This window comes from Neomonachus schauinslandi, chromosome 2 (genome assembly GCF_002201575.2).
Source record: "Neomonachus schauinslandi chromosome 2, ASM220157v2, whole genome shotgun sequence".
Taxonomy (NCBI): domain Eukaryota; kingdom Metazoa; phylum Chordata; class Mammalia; order Carnivora; family Phocidae; genus Neomonachus; species Neomonachus schauinslandi.
The window spans coordinates 128,898,328-128,922,291 of NC_058404.1; positions in this window are offsets into that span (position 1 = coordinate 128,898,328).

Sequence of the window (23,964 nt, forward strand, 5' to 3'; positions counted from 1 at the left end):
GTTGGAATAAGGTCCCCTACTCCTCCATCATTTTTTCCCCTCCTCTGATTTTTACACACTTTTAGTATCAATTTGTAACACAATTTATGAGAACCAAAAGAGAATTGGATGTCTGGCCTATTTTGAAGTAAATGATTAGTAAATAATTAGAAACATTTATCCTTTGAGCATCTCTGGCTATGAACAATATCTTAAAAAGTTGTTTTCTTCCTTTTCTATTCCATTGAAAATCATTGCCTTCCTAAGCTAATTATACTTAAGTAGCTTAAGGACATAGTAAAAAAAAAAAAAAAAAAAAAAGAGAGAAAAATCAGCCTGAGATATAAGAGGATAGATCTGGATCTCTACAAACAGAATATCGCAAGCGGTTGTTTTCAAGGTATGAAGAAGGGAGCCGTGATTCTGCAGGCATGTATCAGAAAATAAACAGAAGGGGGACAGAGCACTCGGGATCCTGCACCAACAATTTGTGAAAGCTTCCCTCGCTGGGGACCAGGCAGAGACTTGCAGACCAGTAGTGGTGGGGAAAGCACTTTAGGGCAGCTGCTGGAACTGAAACCTGGAGCAGCGGGGCTGTGCATGTGAACTGGGGGTGGCTGGTGGTTTTAGGAGCACAAAGGGCAGAGACATGCCCTGACCTGGAGGTGAGGACTGGGAGTACTGCTGAGGGGCGCACAACCTGGATGCTGCAGTTTTTAGCAGCACAGACAGAAATGGAGATAGTGTGGCCTGGAGAGCTCACTGAAGAACAGACTGCAATCTTTCTGTTCTGACGTAGAGGGTTGGAAATGGTCTCTTCTGCTCTGACTCTTAGAAGATACAGAAGGTCAGGAAATTCTCCTAATTTGGTCAGCTACTATGTATAACAAACCACTATAAAATTAATGACTTAAAATAACAACCATTTATTTTTGTGTATGAGATACAGAAGGTCAGGAAATTCTCCTAATCTGGTCAGGTTTGGTTGATTTCCATTGGGCTTGTTCAGAAGAGACGTGGAAAGCTGCTAGGAAAGTTGCCAGATAACAAAAACCCCCCAAAAATGATTTCATTGAGCCAATCCCCCCCAACAGAGGGCAGGGCAACTCTGCCCAAACAGGGTTGACTGAGTAACAGTGCAGCAGGCCCCTCCCCAGGAACACAGGCTGGGAGAACAAGAGGAGGACAACACTAACATCCCTATAAAATAGGTGCATCTTGCTTGGGTTGTGGTCAATAATTTGGACTCTATACAGTCCCTCAACCACCCCTCAACAGAATGACTAGGAGGAGGAACCCCCAAAATAGGAAAGACGCAGAAGCTATGACTTCTGCCACAGATTTATAAGTGGATACAGAAATAACCAAGATGTCAGAAATGGACTTAAGGGTAACAGTTATGAAGATGATAGCTAGAATGGAGAAATCGATTAATGGCAACATAGAGTCTCTAAGGGCAGAAATGAAAGCTGAACTCACAGAACTTAAAAATGCTATAAATGAGATCCAATCTAATTTAGATACCCTAACAGCTAGGGTAAATGAGGCAGAACGAATTAGTGATCTAGAATGCCAACTGATAGAAAAGAAGGAAAAAGAGGAGGCTTGGGAGAAACAGCTCAAAATCTGTGAAAACAGAATTAGAGAAATAAGTGACACCATGAAACATTCCAGTGTCAGAATTATTGGAATCCCTGAGGGGGTGGAGAGAGAGAGAGGACTAGAAGATATAGTTGAGCAAATCATAGGTGACCACTTCCCTAGTCTGGAGAATGAAATAAGCATTCATGTCCTAGAGGCAGAGAGGACCCCTCCCAAGATCAAGGAAAACAGACCAACGCCCCGGCATGTAATAGTAAAACTCAAAAATCTTAGAACCAAGGAAACCATCTTAAGGGCAGTTAGGGGGAAGAGATTCCTTACATACAGAGGGAGGAACATCAGAATAACATCAGACCTATCCACAGAGACCTGGCAAGCCAGAAAGGGCTGGCAAGACATATTCAGGGACCTGTACCTCTGAAACAAATAATACATTATATGCAAAAAAAACAAAAAACAAAAAACACAAAACAAACCTCCAAAAAACAAGAGTTCAGGGCCTGATGGATTCCCTGGGGAATTCTATTAAACCTTCAGAGAAGAAATAATACCTCTTCTCCTGAAGCTGTTTCAAAAAATAGAAAAAGGAAAGCTTCCAGCCTCATTCTATGAGGCCAGCATTACCTTAATCCCCAAACCAGGCAAAGACCCCATCAAAGAGGAGAATTTCAGACCGATATCCCTGATGAATATGGATGCCAAAATTCTTAACAAAATCCTAGCTAATAGGATCCAAAAATACATTAAAAGGATCGTCCATCATGACCAAGTGGGATTTATCCCCGGCATGGAAGGGTAGTTCAACATTCACAAATCAATCAATGTGATAGAACACATCAATAAGAAGAGAGAAGAACCATATGGTCCTCTCAATTGATGCAGAAAAAGCATTTGACAAAATACAGCATCCTTTCCTGATTAAAGCTCTTCAGAGTATAGGGATAGAGTGTACATACCTCAATATCATAAAAGCCATCTATGAAAAACCCACAGCGAATATCATCCTCAATGGGGAAAAGCTGAGAGCATTTCCCTTAAGATCAGGAACACGTCAAGGATGCCAACTCTTGCCACTATTGTTCAACATAGTATTAGAAGTCCTAGCAACAGCAATCAGACAACAAAAAGAAATAAAAGTATTCAAATTAGCAAAGAAGAAGTCAAACTCTCTCTCTTCACAGATGACACAGATGACATGATACTTCATGTGGAAAATCCAAAAGACTCCACCCCCAAATTACTAGAACTCATCCAGCAATTCAGTCATGTGGCAGGATACAAAATCAATGCTCAGAAATCAGTTGCTTTCTTATGCACTAACAATGTAACTATGGAAAGAGAAATTAGAGAAACGAGTCCATTTAAAATAGCACCCAAAACCGTAAGATACCTCAGAATAACCTAACCAAAGAGGTAAAGGATCTATACTTTAGGACTACAGAACACTCATGAAAGAAATTGAAGAAGGCACAAAAAGATGGGAAAACATTCCATGCTCATGCATCAGAAGAATAAACATTGTTAAAATGTCTATACTACCCAGAGCAATCTGTACCTTCAATGCCATCCTCAACAAAATTCCAATGACATTTTTCAAAGTGCTAGAACAAACAATCCTAAAATTTGTATGGAATCAGAAAAGACCCCGAATTGCCAAGGAAATGTTGAAAAAGAAAAACAAAGCTAGGGGCATCACATTGCCTGATTTCAACCTATATTACAAAGCTGTGATCACCAAGACAGCATGGTAATGGCACAAAAACAGACACATACACAAATGGAACAGAATAGAGAGCCCTGGTATGGACCCTCAACTCTATGGTCAAATAATCTTTGACAAAGCAGGAAAAAATATGCAATGGAAAAAAGACAGTCTCTTCTATAAATGGTGTTGGGAAAATTGGACAGCTATATACAGAAGAATGAAACTCGACCATTCTCTAACACCATTCACAAAGATAAACTCAAAGTGGATGAAAGACCTGAATGTGAGACAGGAATCCATCAAAATCCTAGAGGAGAACATAGGCAGTAACCTCTTTGACATTGCCCACAGCAACTTCTTTCAAGAGACATCTCCAAAAGCTAGTGAAACAAAAGCAAAAATGAACTTTTGGGACTTCATCAAGATAAAAAGCTTCTGCACAGCAAAGGAAACAGTCAACAAAACAACAAGGCAACCCACAGAATGGGAGAAGATATATGTGAATAACACAGGGAGAAGCAGACTCCCTGCCTAGCAGGGCTGATATCCAAGATCTATAAAGAACTTCTCAAGCTCAACACCCAAAAAACAAATAATCAAATCAAAAAATGAGCAGAAGACATGGACACTTCTCCAAAGAAGACATACAAATGGCTAACAGACCATGAAAAAAGTTCATCATCATTAGCCATCAGGGAAATTCAAATCAAAACCACATTGAGATACCACCTTACACCAGTTAGAATGACAAAAATTGACAAGGCAAGAAACAACGAATGTTGGAGAGGTTGTGGAGAAAGAGGAACCCAACAGCTTACACTGTTGGTGGGAATGCAAGTTGGTACAGCCACTTTGGAAAACAGTGTGGAGGTTCCTCAAAAAATTAAAAATAGAGCTATCCTATGACCCAGCAATTGCACTACTGGGTATTTATCCCAAAGACACAGCTGTAGTGAAAAAAAGGGCCATATGCACCCCAGTGTTCATAGCAGCAATGTCCACAATAGCCAAACTGTGGAAAGAGCCGAGATGCCCTTCATCAGACAAATGGATAAAGAAAATGTGGTCCGGGCGCCTGGGTGGCTCAGTTGGTTAAGCAACTGCCTTCGGCTCAGGTCATGATCCTGGTGTCCCTGGATTGAGTCCCACATCGGGCTCCCTGCTAGGCAGGGAGCCTGCTTCTCCCTCTGACCCTCCCCCCCTCTCATGTGCTCTCTCTCATTCTCTCTCTCTCAAATAAATAAATAAAATCTTAAAAAAAAAAAAAAGAAGATGTGGTCCATATATACAATGGACTATTACTCACCCATCAGAACAGATGAATACCCAACTTTTACATCAACATGGATGGGACTGGAGGAGATTATGCTAAGTGAAATAAGTCAAGAAGAGAAAGTCAATTATCATATGGTTTCACTTATTTGTGGAACATAAGGAATAAAATGGAGGACATTAGGAGAAGGAAGGGAAAAATGAAGTGGGTGAAATCAGAGGAGGAGATGAATCATGAGAGACTATGGACTCCGAGAAACAAACTGAGGGTTTTAGAGGGGAGGAGGTTGGGGGGATGGGTTAGCCCGGTGATGAGTTTTAAGGAGGGCAGGTATTGCATGGAGCCCTGGGTGTTATATGAAAACAATGAATCATGGAACACTACGTCAGAAACTAATGATGTACTGCATGGTGACTAACATAACAATAAAATAAAATAAACTTTTTAAAAAAATTAATTAATTAAAAGTATGTAAAATTCAATCCTTCCTAATAATTTGTGGTTATTAATACTAAAAATCTACATTAGAAAATTCCTAAAAGTATTTTTAGACCAACAGTATAATAACAGATTTTCAAAGTAGTTACACTTTAAAGAAATGCTAAGTTTTGTCTATGAAGGAATTGAAGATTGTGAAATTTTTATAAATGTATATACAAAACTCTTCAAATTATACTATAAAAGCAGTTATATGCTTAGAAACATGAAATAAAGTTTTCATGATATAAACAATTATGGATGGTGAGAAGTCTGTCATTATGGGCCAAATGTGTATAAATATTTGAACAGGCTGAAATCTTACTTATTTTATAGCTGGCAGTTTTTATTTCTTAATCCCCTTCACCCATTCCCCCCAAACCCCTAAGTCTGGCAGAGTCTAGGTTTTGTTTGTTTGTTTTGTGTTTTGTTTTTTGGGTTTTTTTGTTGTTGTTTGTTTATTTTTGGTATTCCACATATAAGTGAAACCATGCAGTATCTGTCTTTCTCTGACTTATTTCACTTAGGACCCTCTAGGTCCAACTGTGTTGTCACAAATGGCAAGATTTCATTCTTTTTATGGCTGAATAATATTCCATTAGATATATATGCCACATCTTCTTTATCCATTCATCCATCAATGGGTGCTTAGGTTCTTTTCATACCTTGGCTATTGTAAATAATGCTGCAATGAGGGCGCCTGGGTGGCTCAGTTGGTTAAGCGACTGCCTTCAGCTCAGGTCATGATCCCACAGTCCTGGGATCGAGTCCCGCATCGGGCTCCCTGCTCGGCGGGAGCCTGCTTCTCCCTCTCCCACTCCCCCTGCTTGTTTTCCCTCTCTCGCTGTGTCTCTCTCTGTCAAATAAATAAATAAAAAAAATCTTTAAAAAAAAATAATGCTGCAATGAACATAGGGGTGTATATATCTTTTTGAATTAGTGTTTTTGTTTTCTTTGGCTAGATACACAGTAGTGGAATCACTGGTTCGTATGGTAGTTCTTAATTTTAATTTTTTGAGGAACATCCATACTCTTTTCCATAGTGGCTGCACTAATTTGCATTATTACCAACAGTGCACAAGCGTTCCCTTTTCTCCATAACTTGTTAACACTTGTTTCTTGTGTTTTTGATTTTAGTCATTCTGACAGGTGTAAGATAACAATCTCATTGTAGTTTCAGTTTGTGTATCCCTGATGATTAGTGATGTTGAGCATCTTTCCTTGTGCCTGTTGGCTATCTGTGTATCTTTTTTGGGAAAAAAAAAAAGTCTATTCATATCCTCTGCCCATTTTTTAATTGTCTTGCTTTTTTTTGTTGTTGTTATTAAGCTTTATGAGTTCCTTATATATTTTGGATATAAATCCCTCATCAGATATGTCATTTGCAAATATTTTCCCCTATTCAGTATATTGTCTTTTCATTTTGCTGATGGTTTCTTTCACTGTGCAGAAGCTTTTTAGTTTGATATGGTCCCATTTATTTATTTTTGCCTTTGTGTCCCTTGCATTTGGAGTCAGATTAAAAAAAAAACATTGCTAAGACTGATGTCAAATATTTTACTACCCATGTTTTCCTTGAGGAGGTTTATGGTTTCAGGTCTTACATTCAAGTTTTTCATCTATTTTGAGATAATTTTTATATCTGGTGTAAGATAGAGGTCCAGTTTCATTCTTTTGCACATAGTTGTCCAGTTTTCTCAACACCATTTATGGAAGAGACCATCCTTTCCCCATTGTATGTTCTTGCCTCTTTTGTCATAGATTAATTGACCATACATGTATGGGTATATGTCTGGGGTGTCTCTTCTGTTCTATTGCTTCATGTCTGTTTGTATGCTAATACCATACTCTTTTCATTACTGTAGCTGTGGAAGATCTGTTCAACCAGTCTTTGGGTTGTTTGCAGAGTGAGTTACATCATGTTTAGTTGTTGCCTTAGTGTGTCTGTGGGACGAGACAAGCTCGGGGTCCTCCTACTCTGACATCTCCCCAAATATCCTCAAAAATAGTGTTTAATTATCCAATAGTTCATAAAAATTTTTTGAGTTACATTTTTGAATAATGGACAAGACAGATGGGTCACTTTTCTCATGGGACTCAGTTTAACAGGGAAAACAAACTCTAAACAGCAAAATCAGAGTGTAGTGAGTGACAAGGAGAAATATAAGGAATCATTATCATAATCTATATTTTGTCCTCTCCTGTTTCAAAACCACCCTGTATCTGTTCACTCCATGTGGACTGTTATTCCCCATTTCTACCCCCTTCATATAACTAGTCAATTTTATGATGTTGGTTTAGTCATCATATTTTTAAGGAAACTTTCTCTGGTTTATCATCTTTTAAGAAAACTCCCAGGTCTGGATTAGAAACTCCCCTTTGTTGGGTTTTATAGCACTTGTATATCCAATATCAGAGCAATCCATATAGTCTATTATTATTGTCTGTTTGCAAATTTGTTTCCCCTACTAGGCAATATTCTATTACTTTCATCTTAAGTATAATCTATTTCTACAAAACCTGTATGTGATTGATATATCCACTCCCATGATATAGACAAGAAAATTGAGATCCAGTGGGGTATATATTTGGCAAGATTATGAAATTTAACAAGGAGTGAAGTCAGGATTAAACCCAGGTAAATGAAGATTGACCATTTTGGGTAACCACACATAAGTCACCCTCAACAGATTATCATGACTGGTTACTTGATGAGAAAGGTTTTCAGCAATAAAATATTCAATAACTTGGAAACCATTATTCCTAATCGTCCTTTTCTTTCAAGATATCCAAAATTTTTCCATTAATAAACTACACAATTTCTTCTTGTATATTCTTATATGCCAGCTTTAAGATAATTTCTTTTATATTAGCTTAGAGCCAGGGGATACAAGAAAGTGCTTTGTTAAACAAAGAATTTTCAAGAGTCTTGTAATATCCCTAACATATATTTCATAGAACTGATAGATTTCCCTTATGGTTTATTTTAATCAAAAGATATAGTTTTAGTACTCCATGAGGAGTCATACACAGATAATATTGCAATTTCAAGAGAGAGAAGTTACCCTTATTATATCTGTTATTTAATCATTGATTATACTGTGATCTTGATGGTTGAAATGAATTTGGCTATGGAGGGTGAATGATGTAAAATACAATATATTGGTTTTATATTTGTAACAAAATATTTGGGTATTTTCCAAGAATACTTCTGCACAAAAAATCCAGTTATGCTATGAAGTCATTCTTTGTTGCTCTTCTCTCTATTTCATACCTGTCAAGAACATGATGCCCCTCTCCAATTGCTAGCAAAACCAGATCTTAAATGTAAAACAACCAATTGCATCTATCCACCCGTGTATAGTGTATAATATTAAATGTAACCTGTGTCCTGTGGGCAGCCTCTGTTTTTCTTCCAAGACAACTTGGAAGCAGGACGCATCCCTTCATAGAATTTCTTTAAAATAACTCACCTTACAAAAGCAATAATGACTAATAGAGATTTCAAAGGGGAAGGGTATGTGCACTTATACCACTTCCTCCATGGTATAAAATTTCCTTAATTCTCTCTTGACATTACTCCACTTTAAGTATCTCTCTAACTGTTCACAAACATGGCATTCTCCACCTTCCTTTGTACATTCAGGAGTCAGTGTTGCTTTTTTCACCCTTCCCTGCTCTTTATTTTTCTCTGAGCATTTTCCTGTGCCTCTCTTTCTTCCTTTTTTTTTTTTTAAGTAAATTAATTTTACTGTTCTACTTCTCCCAGATGCACATATTCAGACACTTTGTCCATTCAAGTAAAGGACCCTCTGCATTTCTGAGGTCCATCCACCTTAGAAAGGAATAGAGAATTATAAATATCACTTTCTTCTTAATCAGCATCCTACCATTCAAAGAGACTGTCCCTTTGACAATGAAATTACATGGCCTTCTGATACTCTGAAAAAAAAATGGATAGATAGATGATAGATAGATAGATAGATAGATAGATAGATAGATAGATAGATAGATAGATAATAGATTTTTTTAAATAAGAATTGGCTCAAGAGATTATGGAGGCTGAGAAGTTGAAAGATCTGTCCGCAAGCTGGCAAGCTAGAGAAGCTGTGGTATAATTCAGTCAGCATCTGAAAGCTTGAGAACCATGGGAGTTGATAATGTAAGTCCCAATCCAAGTCTGATGGTCCAAGAGTACTGATGTCAGAGGATGGGAGAAGACAGATGTCCCAGCTCAAGCAGAGAACAAATTCACCCTTCCAGCACATTTTTATTCTATTTAGGCCCTCAACAGATTGGATGATACCCACTTATATTAGTGAGGGGCTATCTTCTTTACTCAGGATACTGAATCAATTAATAATCTCTTCTGGAAGCACACTCAAAGACATGCTCAGAAATAATGTTTTACCAGCTATTTAGACATCTCCTAACCCAGTCAAGTTGACATATAAAATTAGCCATCATAGTATTTACACCACTTTGACTATGTAAATAATGAACATTGTTGAATCAAGTAATTTACGTTGATTATATTTCATTTATTTTATAATTTTTCACATTTTTCTATCTTTAACTTTCAATGGTATAGATCACAACCTTTCCCTAAATCTTCACTCTAATACTCCTACAACAAAATTTTATTTTCTTCTTTATGTTCAACCTTCATTCTCTAGGAAGTTTATAAAAGGGTGCATTGAGGTGTTGTTTGAAAATTTGAGTATCAGAAAATGTTCTTATTCTGCCCTTACAATTAATTTAAGTTTAATATGGACATAGAAGTTTAGTTTAAAAATCTTTTTTTTCCCCACAATTTTGAATGCTTTACAGTATTCTAAGCTAGAGTCACTATTTTCTGTTTTTATTTTTCCTGTTTATTTTGGGTTCCTGTTTCCCTTGAAAATTCTTTAAAATCTGGCTATTATTGGCCTCACATGAATAATGAAAAGCAAAACTGGAAAGATTATCAAAAGTTTTGAGGATATAGGTAGTAATTATTGATAGATGGCTACATTGACAGAGAAATAAGAAAATGTCCTTTTTTTGCGGGGGAGGCCCCAAATGCAAGTCCATCAAATTTCTTTCTTTGGGACTGAGCAGTTTATATTTAAAAATATTGTCCTACATTCTCCTGGCTTTAGATGTACCTCTGTGATGGGGGGAGTGGTTCTGCCATCCCAGTTCTCAGTCTTGAAATTCATCCCACCTTCTACTGTGTACAATATTCTAAGTATAGGGATGCTCTGGTTAAATTTTTCCAAAAAATTAAATGTCTGATGTTTAGTAGTGATGGTGAGGGGGGGTAAGTAGGACTTCTAAATCAATCTTCTTTGGTACCTATTACCTCCACATCCTTTGTCTTTCTTTCCAGTATTCTGTGGGGTGAATAAGCTCTTTATTTTTAGTCATTACCTGCTTCTGTTGGTGTACAGAATTCATTTTATTTTGTCCTTAGTTACAATTATTTGGATTATTTTAGTCTTTCAAAAACTTGTTGACATTTCTCATCCACTGTTATTCCCTCTCCTGTCAGCTTTGTTTCTTCAGTGGATATATTGCTTCCTAAAAAATTGCTACAAATTTAACATCTTAAAATAATATCAATTTATTATCTCACAGTTTCTGTAGGGCAGGAATCTGGACATGGTTTACTTTACTCATCTACTCAGGGTCTCAAAAGGCTAAAATCAAAATGTTGGCTGGGGCTGCAATCCTCTTTCAAAATCACTGATTGCTGACAAAATTTAGTGTCTTGCCTATGTAAGACTGATGATCCAGTGTTCTTCCTATCAATAACATAATGCTCTCAGCTCCTAGAAGCCAACCTAAAATCCTTGCCACATGAACCCACTATAGGCACTCATGACATGGTTATTTGCTCCTTCAGTGTCAGCAGGAGAATCTCTCAAATCTTTCTGATCTTTTTTAAGGGTTCTTGAATGAGGTCAGACGCACCCAGGATAATCTCCCTTTTTTTTATTATGTTATGTTAATCACCGTACATTACATCATTAGTTTTTGATGTAGTGTTCCATGATTCATTATTTGTGCATAACACCCAGTGCTCCATGCAGAACGTGCCCTCTTTAATACCCATCACCAGGCTAACCCATCCCCCTACCCCCCTCCCCTCTAGAACCCTCAGTTTGTTTCTCAGAGTCCATAGTCTCTCATGGTTTGTCTCCTCCACCGATTTCCCCCCTTCATTTCTCCCTTCCTACTATCTTCTTTTTTTTTTATCATATAATGTATTATTTGTTTCAGAGGTACATGTCTGTGATTCAACAGTCTTACACAATTCACAGCGCTCACCATAGCACATACCCTCCCCAATGTCTGTCCCCCAGCCACCCCATCCCTCCCAGCCCCCACCACTCCAGGAACCCTCAGTTTCTTTCCTGAGATTAAGAATTCCTCATATCAGTGAGATCATATGATACATGTCTTTCTCTGATTGACTTATTTCACTCACCATAATACCCTCCAGTTCCATCCACATTGTAGCAAATGGCAAGATTTCATTCCTTTTGATGGCTGCATAATATTCCATTGTATATATATACCACCTCTTCTTTATCCATTCATCTGTCGATGGACATCTTGGCTCTTTCCATAGTTTGGCTATTGTGGACATTGCTGCTATAAACATCGGGGTGCACATGCCCCTTCGGAACCCTACATTAATATCTTTGGGTTAAATACCCAGTAGTGCAATTGCTGAGTTGTATGGTAGCTCTATTTTCAACTTTTTGAGGAACCTCCATACTGTTTTCCAGAGTGCTGCACCAGCTTGCATTCCCACCAACAGTGTAAGAGGGTTCCCCTTTCTCCGCATCCCCGCCAACATCTGTCGTTTCCTGACTTGTTAATTTTAGCCATTCTGACAGGTGTGAGGTGGTATCTCATTGAGGTTTTGATTTGGATTTCCCTGATGCCGAGCGATGTTGAGCACTTTTTCATGTGTCTGTTGGCCATTTGGATGTCTTCTTTGGAAAAATGTCTGTTCATGTCTTCTGACCATTTCTTAATTGGATTATTTGTTCTTTGGGTATTGAGTTTGATAAGTTCTTTATAGATTTTGGATACTAGCCCTTTATCTGTCATTTGCAAATATCTTCTCCCATTCTGTCGGTTGTCTTTTGGTTTTGTTGACTGATTCATTTGCTGTACAAAAGCTTTTTGTCTTGATGAAGTCCCAATAGTTCATTTTTGCTCTTGCTTCCCTTGCCTTTGGCGATGTTTCTAGGAAGAAGTTGCTGCAGCTGAGGTCGAAGGGGCTGCTGCCTGTGTTCTCCTTTAGGATTTTGATAGACTCCTGTCTCACATTTAGGTGTTTCATCCATTTTGAGTCTATTTTTGTGTGCGGTGTAGGGAAGTGGTCCAGTTTCATTCTTCTGCAGGTGGCTGTCCAATTTTCCCAACACCATTTGTTGAAGAGACTGTTTTCCATTGGATATTCCCTCCTGCTTTGTTGAAGATTAGTTGACCACAGATTTGAGGGTCTATTTCTGGGTTCTCTATTCTGTTCAATTGATCTATGTGTCTGTTTTTGTGCCAGTACCACCATACTGTCTTGATGATGACAGCTTTGTAATAGAGCTTGAAGTCTGGAATTGTGATGCCATAGCTTGGCTTTTCTTTTTCAACATTCCTCTGGCTCTTTGGGGTCTTTTCTGGTTCCATACAAATTTTAGGATTATTTGTTCCATTTCTTTGAAAAAAGTGGATGGTATTTTGATGGGGATTGCATTGAATGTGTAGATTGCTCTAGGTAGCATTGACATCTTCACAATATTTGTTCTTCCAATCCATGAGCATGGAACATTTTTCCATTTCTTTGTGTCTTCCTCAATTTCTTTCATGAGTATTTTATAGTTTTCTGAGTACAAATTCTTTGCCTCTTTGGTTAGATTTAGTCCCAGGTATCTTATGGTTTTGGGTGCAATTGTAAATGGGATCGACTCCTTAATTTCTCTTTCTTCTGTCTTGTTGTGGGTGTATAGGAATGCCACTGATTTCTGTGCATTGTTTTTATATCCTGTCATTTTACTGAATTCCTGTATGAGTTCTAGCAGTTTTGGGGTGGAGTCTTTTGGGTTTTCCACATAAATTATCATATCATCTGCAAAGAGTGAGAGTTTGACTTCTTCTTTGCTGATTTGGATGCCTTTTATTTCTTTTCATTGTCTGATTGCTGTGGCTAGGACTTCTAGTACTATGTTGAATAGCAGTGGTAGTAGTGGACATCCCTGCCATGTTTCTGACCTTAGGCGGAAAGCTCTCAGTTTTTCCCCATTGAGAATGATATTCACTGTGGGTTTTTCATAGATGGCTTTTATGATATTGAGGTATGTACCCTCTATGCCTATACTCTGAAGAGTTTTGATCAAGAAAAGATGCTGTACTTTGTCAAATGCTTTTTCTGCATCTATTGAGAGGATCATATGACTCTTGTTCTTTCTTTTATTAATGTATTGTATCACATTGATTGATTTGTGGATGTTGAACCAATCTTGCAGCGCAGGTATAAATCCCACTTGGTCATGGTGAATAAGTCTTTTAATGTATTGTTGGATCCTATTGGCTAGTATTTTGGTAAGAATTTTTGCATCCATGTTCGTCAAGGATATTGGTCTGTAATTCTCCTTTTTGATGGGCTCTTTGTCTGGTTTGGGGATCAAGGTAATGGTGGCCTCATAAAACGAGTTTGGAAGTTTTCCTTCCACTTCTGTTTTTTGGAACAATTTCAGAAGAAGAGGTATTAATTCTTCTTCAAATGTTTGGTAGAATTCCCCTGGGAAGCCCTCTGGCCTTGGGCTCTTGTTTGTTGGGAGATTTTTGATGACTGCTTCAATTTCCTTAGTGGTTATAGGTCTGTTCAGGTTTTCTATTTCTTCCTGGTTCAGTTTTGGTAGTTGATACATCTCTAGGAATGCATCCATTTCTTCCAGATTATCTAATTTGCTGGCATAGAGTTGCTCATAATATGTTCTTATAATTGTTTGTATTTCTTTGGTGTTGGTTGTGATCTCTCCTCTTTTGTTCATGATTTTATTTATTTGGATCATTTCTCTTTTCTTTTTGATAAGTCTGGCCAGGGGTTTATCAATCTTATTAATTCTTTCAAAGAACCAGCTCCTAGTTTTGTTGATCTGTTCTACCATTCTTTTGGTTTCTATTTCATTGATTTCTGCTCTGATCTTTATTATTTCTCTTCTCCTGCTGGGTTTAGGCTTTATTTGCTGTTCTTTCTCCAGCTCCTTTAGGTGTAGGGTTAGGTTGTGTATTTGAGACCTTTCTTGTTCCTTGAGAAAGGCTTGTATTGCTATATACTTTCCTGCTAGGACTGCCTTTGCTGCATCCCAAAGATTTTGAACAGTTGTGTTTTCATTTTCATTTGTCCATGAATTTTTTTTATTCTTCTTTAATTTCCTGGTTGACCCATTCATTCTTTAGTAGGATGCTCTTTAGCCTCCATGTATTTGAGTTCTTTCCAACTTTCCTCTTGTGATTGAGTTCTAGTTTCAAAGCATTGTGGTCTGAAAATAGGCAGGGAATGATCCCAGTCTTTTGGTACCAGTTGAGACCTGATTTGTGACCTAGGATGTGATCTGTTCTGGAGAATGTTCCATGGGCACTAGAGAAGAATGTGTATTCTGTTGCTTTGGGATAGAATGTTCTGAATCTATCTGTGGAGTCCATTTGGTCCAGTGTGTCATTGAAAGTCTTTATTTCCTTGTTGATCTTTTGCTTAGATGATCTTTCCATTTCAGTGAGGGGGTTGTTAAAGTCCCCCACTATTATTGTATTGTTGTCAATGTGTTTCTTTGCTTTTGTTATTAAATGGCTTATATAATTGGCTGCTCCCATGTTAGGGGCATAGATATTTACAATTGTTAGATGTTCTTGTTGGATAGACCCTTTAAGTATGATATAGTGTCCTTCCTCATTTCTTATTATAGTCTTTGGTTTAAAATCTAATTTGTCTGATATAAGGATTGCCACCCTAGCTTTCTTTTGGTGTCCATTAGCATGGTAAATGGTTTTCCACCTCCTCACTTTCAATCTGGAGAGAGAACAACTTATATATATACCAAAAATAAGGTTAACTATTATGAAGGGATAGAATATGACTCTAAAAATGAAAAATAAAAAAGATATTTAAAAAAGGGATTGATAAGATTTTGGTTGAAAAAGGGAAAAAGAAAAATTCAAAAAAGAAAATTAAAAAAATTAACTTTAAAAGACTAAAGAATCATGGGAAAAAAGCCATGGATTCTATGTGCAGTATTCCCCTAGCGCTGGAGTTCTGCTGTTCTCATTGATCGGTAAACCTGGTCTTGGCTGGCTGTTCTTGCTGATCTTCTGGGGGAGGGACCTGTTGCTGTGGTTCCCAAATGTCTTTGCCGGAGGTAGAATTGCCCCACCCTTGCCGGGGCGGGCTAAGTAATCTGCTTGGGTTTGCTCTTGGTAGCTTTTGTTCCCTGCAAGCTTTCCGCACAGCTTTGGAGGCCGAGTGTGAAAAGGGTGGCCTCCCAATCTCCACCCCGGAGGAGCCGACAACTTGGGCCCCCACTCCTCAGTGTGTCCCCAGAGAAAGGCAGTCAGTCACTCCTGTCTCCCCGGTCTCCGGCCACACTCCGTGCTCACCCGGCCTGTGACCGAGCATCTCTATCTCTGGCACCTGACCCCGTGTGGAGTCTCCAAACCCAGCAGATCCCTGCGGTGCGCTCCCGCACCACTCCTTCTGGGGGAGGAAGGGGAGTCTCCCCAGATCTGCCACTTGTTGGGTCCCTGCTGGAAGAGCAGTGGCCTGACTGAGCCAGGGATCATGGTTTTCGGCAACCCCGAGCTGAGAGCCCACTCCTCGGCTCTGTCTCTGCAGCCGTCTTCCCTGGGATAATCTCCCTTTGAATGAACTCAAAGTTAGGTAATCATGGATCTTAACTTCATCTGCAAAATCTCTCTTTCCATGTAATGTGACAATTATAGGAGAGATATGCCATCATATCCACAACATCTAAAGGGTAGGGATTTTGTGGAGTTTTTACAGGGGCAGGTAGGAATCTGTAGTGCCATCTTACAGTCTTGCCTTCCATTATCTAAATCCCTTATTTTTAAAAAAAAGTATTAAAAATAGACTTTTTTGAAAAATGATTATATATATACATATATATACATATACATATATGTATATATACACTTTCTTATAATACACACACACACACACACATAATTTACTAACATGTTCCTAAAATTTTAGTGTTATTTTTGGATGGGCCAGAGAAAAAAGTGGGAGGAAAATGTTTAGAACTTCAAATCTATCAGGACTTAAATTTCTTTTAGATAATTTTACATAAAATTAAGTTAACTAGACTCTAGAATCCTGTGTTTGCATAATCTTTCTGTTCTATAGAGAAATGACTATGCTTTACCCATATTATCACATCATCAGGATGAATCCATAAGCAAATCTTAATGATGGCCTTGCAAGAATATTTTGTCTCTAATTACTGTGTCCGTGAAACAACATACAAAAGACTACATGATAGATTATAGACCATCTTGTAGAATTACCGCAGCTCTACAGATTAAAAATTTGTTTACAATAGAGCAAGGTCATTTCTGAACTTATTGTGCCAAGCAATTCTTAAACACATTGTTAGCTCAGAGATAAAAGCTGTCACTAAATTATGCTATCCTGTGATTTTAAATGATGCATTAATAAACAGGAATTAGAAATTCATATGAACAGAGCCAAAATGTCCTTTTGGCAGACCAGTATTTTGATATTAATGTGCCTTTGATTTTCAGAATAGGTTCACAAGGTATAATGGGGCCAATACTGATGCCAAGAACATCACCTGGGAAGTTAGAAATGCAAAATCTAGGACCCCATTTCAGACTTATGTAATGAAAATGTGAATTTTAACAAGATTCCGTAGGTGATTCAAAGGCACATTAAATTGCAAGAAGCACTACTCTAGTTTACAACTCTCATTGTATGGTGAGGGAAATATGTGTCACAAATGGTACAATTTGTCTGAGACCCCATAGCTGGATAGAGGCAAAGCTTCAAGTAGTACCCAGTTCTCTGGACTCTGAACCCATCGCTCTTCCAACACTTTTATTTCCCACATCAAAATACGCCGTTAAGTTTTGGAGAACATTGACATCAAACATGAACCAAGAATTTAGGTATTGAACTCTTTATGCAACGTGAGTTTATTTCAGAATCCTACTTCTACATGGTAAACTAAACAGGATAACCACAATATAATAGAACCAAAAGTTCTCTCACATTGCTGATTTCTGAAAACAGAGTGATGACTTTCAGAAAGGCAGGCAAAAGAATAGGCTAATTTACTATGAAAATAGCAAGAGCAAAACCCGATATGTGTAAAAATGAGGCTGAATCACTTAACATTTGTATAGCTACTTAATGGCAAAGCTTCACTTTCTTTTTCTTTTCTTTTTTTTTTTACTATTTCTTTCAGTTCCTAATATCTACATAGACCACACAGTACGGAATCAATAAACTTGTCTTGATGATAATAACACAATCTTTTCAGTGATTTTCTAAATCCAGGGAAAAATAATTTTGCAATTAAGGTGAAATGGTTTAGTTTACATTTGAATTTCTCATTATGCACAATTTAATAATAATTTTTGGTCCTCTCAATGATTTGAAATTATAAAAGCAGTATTGCTTGCTTTGTACTTGCAATAATAAATATACTTCAGGTGGAAAAACCCAGTGTTTTCAAAGGTCCTAGGCAGCAAGGCTTGATATTTATTAAATCACTTGTTATAGAGGAGTAGAATCAATTTGATCAGTTTCCACCTGTGTATGTAACATTTTTTCTTCTTAAAATGTGTGTATGAGATCAACATTGTACCTTTTTGCAAGGCTTAAAGGAGAGTGGTGTAAGGTAGTTTATCATTTGATGCTAGAAAACAATATAAAGGCAGTAGCTTTTGTTAAATTTTTAGCTAAGTAATTAACAGGAGAAAAGAAGGATCTGTTCTTCGCTCAGTTAAAGAATATTTTAATCCAATAACAGTTCTAGACTGAATTATTTTCCTGTGGCAATGGTTAATTTAAGTGGCTTAGAGACTTTGCTCTTTAAACCAGTCTTGCATATCAAATCATAACTATTTGGCAGTGACTGTGTGTGTGTGTGTGTGTGTGTGTGTGTCTGTGATTTACACAGTGACTATAAAAGTAATATAGTAAAATGATACTTCTGCCCTAATAAATTATTTAATCACATCTAACTTTAAAATGGACTTAACTTTCAAAGTTTACCAGGAATAATTTCATATATCTATACAAACCTCCCAAGATAACAGTGATTCTCCCCATTGTCTAATATAAGTAACAAATAATGCTGAGAGAGGTTTTTCTGAAAACAGCTTAAGAGTTTTATAAAATGCCTCGATTCCATGTGGGCTTGCTTGCTGACTGGCATGAACCATATTTTTCCAGTTTCTGGCATACTTTTATTATTATTTAAACTCCATCCAGCTAAAAACCAAAAGGAGTCAAGAGAAGTGTTATGTGTAGATTCTTTTGTAGTCTTTTTTGTTAGTTTAGTAGTGTCCTATTCCTTTCCTAGTCCTATTTTTCTTTATCTTGAAATAAGCTTGCAATATTGATTTTGATGGTACTCTACCCTGCCTTTCATTTGATTTTGGCTTTTATTGATTCTGTTTTCTTCTCTCTCTTTTGTTTTTTTGCTTATTGTATTTTTGAGGTAAATGCTTTTTAGGTTCTTAAAAGGAAAGGTCTTTGCTGTTATTCTGGAATGAATAATTTATATTTTCTTTAGCAATGTCTTAAGGCTCTGACTTTTTCCTTTGTTATATATGTAAAAGGTTTAATTTTATCATTTTTTCAAAGAAGATATGAGAAAAATTTTACATTAAATTTATTTTAAATTGTTTTGTATTTGTTTGCTTATATGAGATAGCTCACATTTTTATGTTAATTCTACTGGATCAAAAGCTAGACACAATCTATTTAATAAAGGTTATGGGGAGCATGAAATATGTCCTATGAAAATGTGACATGGCTGACGTACTACCATGAGAAGAGATACAAATGAATTAGCACAGGGTTTCTTAAACTTGGCGTTATTGGGGTTTGCCTACATAATTCTTTCTTGCAGGATGCTGTAGGATGTTTAGGAGCACCTCTGCCTCTACCCACGAGATGCCAGAAACACATTCTTTCCCTGGCCCTCTCATGACGATCAACAATGTCTAGAATTATTGATACTGTCTCCAGAGGGGCAAAATTACCCTTGGTTGAGAAATACTGATTCAGGAAAAAGGGACTGTTTAAAACTAAGAAAATCTGGAAAGCACAGTGAAGGGATTTAATAGGATAATTACAACAAAACACTCATTTCAAGATGATTAAACTCAACTTGTAATTGGTCAAAATAGAATCTTAATTGATATCATTTTAAGACAATTTACATCCTTGGTAGGGATAAGTGATTCATGAATAATAGATATTTTTCCTGATTAGTAGAATAAGATGTAATTTCAAGGCATACTGAGGGGTATAATGTTGAGATTAAGGAAGCAAAGTAGGCAAGACTAATTGTGGGCAGATTCACTTCTGTAATGATGTGTGAAAAGTATCATGGACTTGCTTATAAGGGAAGCAACTATAACTGATGAAAGTTATTGTAAAAATAATAAACATGTATTTATGCTCCCTGGAAATTGTCCTAAGAGCATACAGATGAAGTAACATTTATTTAAGAAAGCCTACTAAATCTCAGTGAGATAATCAATAGTCTTTGGTGACTAACCACAACCCACTTCCTCCCTCTATACCTCTAACAGCTCATCCTGATGGATGCTCCAAGCTGCGTAGGTGTGGCCGAGAAAATGGGGCTTCTTATCCACTAGCTCCCAAAGACGTCTACCTGAAAGGGGCAGGCTTCACATTGTGGATGAAATAGACTTCACTAAAAATGTTCAACTAAGTCAGTAAACAGATAAATAGGAAAGCAACAACCCCCTGAGGGGTATGGGAATTTAGTATCCAGAATTGCTGCATATATTATCTAAAATGGCCAGTTTTAATATGAAATTACTAGACATAAAAGGAAACAGGAAAGTGTGACCCATAAAGAGAGAAAAAACCTACAACAGAAACTGCTTGTGAGAGGGCTTAGGCACCAGCTTTTACAAAAAGTCTTCAAAGCAGCCATTATATGTTCAAAGAATTAAAAATCCTTAGGCTTAAAGAAGCAAATAAAGGTGTGATGATAATCAACCATCAAATAGAAAATAGCAATAAAGAGATATATATTTAAATAAAAAAAATGGAAACTCAAGTTAAAAGCATAATAACTTGGGGCACCTGGGTGGCTCAGTCAGTTAAGTATCTGACTCTTGATTTCAGCTCAGGTCATGATCTCAGGGTCATGAAATTGAGCCCTGCATTGGGCTCTGCACTGGGAGTGGAGCCGGTTTAAGTTTCTCTCTCTCCCTCTTCCCTTCCCCCCTCTCAAAATAAAGTAAAATAATTCAATGAAAATTCAATAGAGTCTCAACAGTAGATTTGAACTAGCAGAATTAAAAATCATCAAATGTGAAGACTGATCAATAGAAATTATGCAATCCAGAGAAAAAGAGTAAAGAAAAATGAACAGATTCTCAGAGAAGTGAGAGAAACATTAAGCAAATTAAGATACATGTAATATGAGTATGAGGAGAGAGAAAAGAAAAAATTTTTGAAAAAATCATACCTGAAAACTTCACAAATTTGATGACAAGTATTAATCTACACATCCCAAATTTCAACAAACTCCAAGTAGTATAAACATAAAGATACTCATACACAGATACTTCATAGTAAAAATGTTGAAAGACAAATTCTTAAAAAGATATCAACTACCAACTCAGGGAGAAATAGAAAACCTCAATAGGCCAATAATAAGTTTAACAATTAAATTAGTAATTTAATTTTTATTTTTTTACAAACTAATATTCAGAAAGCTTTATTGGTGTAGCCTACCAAATATTAAAAAAAATAATTCATACCAATTCTTCACAAAATCTTCCGAAAATAGGAGAACACTTTCTAACTAATGTCATGAGGACAGTATTACCTTGATACCAAAACCAGATAAAGATGTCATAAGAAAATAAAACTACTGGTTAATATTTTATGAATATAAATGTAAAAATTATGAACAAGATACTAACAAACCAAACCCACCAACATAAAAAAAATATATACATACTATACTATGACCAAGTGAGATATAACCCAGGAAAGGAAAGTAGGGTCAACATTCAAAATAAATTCATATCTCTGAATTCATATATTATAATATACCATATCTACAGAATAAAAGGCAAAATCACATGATCATCTCAAATAGATACAGAAAAAATATTTGACAAAATCTGACACCCCTTTATGATAAGAACAAAGCAAAAGAATGAATAGAAAGTAACTTTCTCAATCTGATAAAGAGCATAAATAAAAAACTTATGTTAATATCATATTTAATTTAGAAACAATGAGTGTTTTCATTCTCAGATCATGAACAAGTTAAGGATGTCCACTCTTGCCATTTATACTTGTCATTGTATGGGAAGTTCTAGCCAGGGCAATTAGGCAAGAAAATAAAATAAAAACATTGAGATAGGAAAGATAAATGTAAAATTATTTCAAAGATTATATAATGTATATCCTTAGGAATACAAAAAAATATTATTACAACTAATAAATAAATTCACCAAAAAAATCACTACAAGATGATTATTACCTACGGTAATACAATGCCATCTTATTTTTAATTACTTTTGTTAAAAGACAATCACTAAAGAAACCACTGAAAATTTATTCATAAATGAAATGAAAAAGCAAGTGGGAATTCAATCATTTTGAAACTCTTATTACTAACAAACATATATCTTTAACATAAATGTTACTAGTTAATAAGGAAAACTTGAATAAATCAGTTGATCAAAGGAGTAAAGCAATTTGCTGATGGAGAAACACAGATGATCAAGTGACATTTAAAGTGTTTTAAACATAAGCATTTCACCAATCTGTCACAAAAAGCTTGATCATTCTTAGCATTAGTAAGTGTCTTAGGAACGCTTCTCTGAAAGCACAACTTGAGATCTAGAATTTCTGTTCTAGTGATTTCTTAAGAGAGGGCTCTTAAGAGATGAGAAGTGAAGGAAGGAGGATAGGGTTCAAGAAGAAAGCTACGAAAGAAGGCAGTGATTTCAGAGGATAAGGAGACTAGCCTCAGCCCAGCTATATGAGCAGCTGAGAGCACCAATTGCAGCAGAGTCTTTTCTACTATGAGACCTTTTGTCAGTTATTGGTTGTAGGCTCCAACTCCCCCCCTACCCCAGTTGGAATGTGTAACCAGTAAAGGGAATTTCCACAGAACACTAATAATACATGACTATAGCAAATGTTTAGAGAACAGTTGTTTTTATTCTAATAATTAGAGTATACACCACGATATGTTGGAAGATTATTTCGGCATAACAAAAAAATATTTATATACTTTAACCCAGCAAGTCTACTTCTGCAAATATACATTAAATACTGTGCTTGCTCTACTGCAGAAAAAAAAAAATGTATGTATGTCAATGTTTATTGCAGGATGTGGTAGGTAGAATAATAGAAACCCTACATCCTAAGCCCCAGAACAATGTGGGTTCTTAGTTTACATGGTAAAGGAAATTAAAGCAGCAGATGGAGTTAAGATTGCTAATCAACTGATCTTAAAATAGAAGCAGCACGCTGGATTATCCAGGTGGTTCCAATGTAATCACAGGGTCCTTTAAAAAAATGGGAGAGGGCGCAGAAGAGTCAGAGTGTGGCAGTATGAGAAAAGTTTCATCTGCTATTGTTGGCCTTGAAGATTGACTGTGTGCCTTCTTAGCCAAGTAATGTTGGCAGCCTCTAAAAGCTGGAAAAGACAAGAAAACTGAGTCTCCCTGAGAGCCTCCGAAAAGGTATGTAGTCTTGCCAACACCTTGTTTTAGCCCAGTGGGATCCATTTCATACCTCTGACCTCCAAACTGTCAGAAATGTGTGCAGTTTTGTGGTAACTTGTTACAATAGCAATAGGAAGTGAATACACAGGATTGTTGAAATTATCTATGATAAGAAAAAAACCATGCTACTGACAATAGTGGGAAAAGGAGTAGAAAGATAAATCAATGATGTATCTAACATTGAACATAAACATTCGGGAGATGTTAATGCCACTCTTATTTTTTTAAGTGAAAAACATGGAAAAGAATAATTGCAGGGGTTTGTTTGGGAAAGCATTTTGTGAACTATAATAAATTTGAGGTCCCACTATGGTATTTAGATAGGCAAACTGAGCTGTCATAATGAAGCTTTGGTTTTAGTGCTGGTATGAAAACATTTGAAAGGGTTGAACAGTGAATAAGTGAAAGGAAATAAAGGGTGCTTATGATTATTTCTAGAAGGTTTGCTGTGAAAAGGTGGAGAATTTGGTGGTTGTTAAGAGGTGGAAAGAGCTTAATAAGGGAAGAAACCAGTAAAAAGGAAGAATTTGAAGTTTAGTGGAAGGATAGGTAATTAATCAAGTTCTCAAAGGAAATGTGCAACAATAATATATGGGGTCTAGAGATTATTACTACTGATTTAATTTCACTTGCTTTTATTAAAGGCATTTGTAAGTAAATGAAAATTCTGTGGAAATTAGTGGGACGATGTTGGTAACTGCCTTACTATCTGTTGGAACGTATTTGAGGAGTTTCTAATTTAAGTTACTCCAATTTATGTAATAAAATGCTCTTATTCATTTTCCTCTTGAATACCCATGATGAATTAGATCAAACAAAAAGTCTATTTTGGTTGGTTAAATGGTTTTTGTCTCTACTTTCTCCGTGTCTTCCA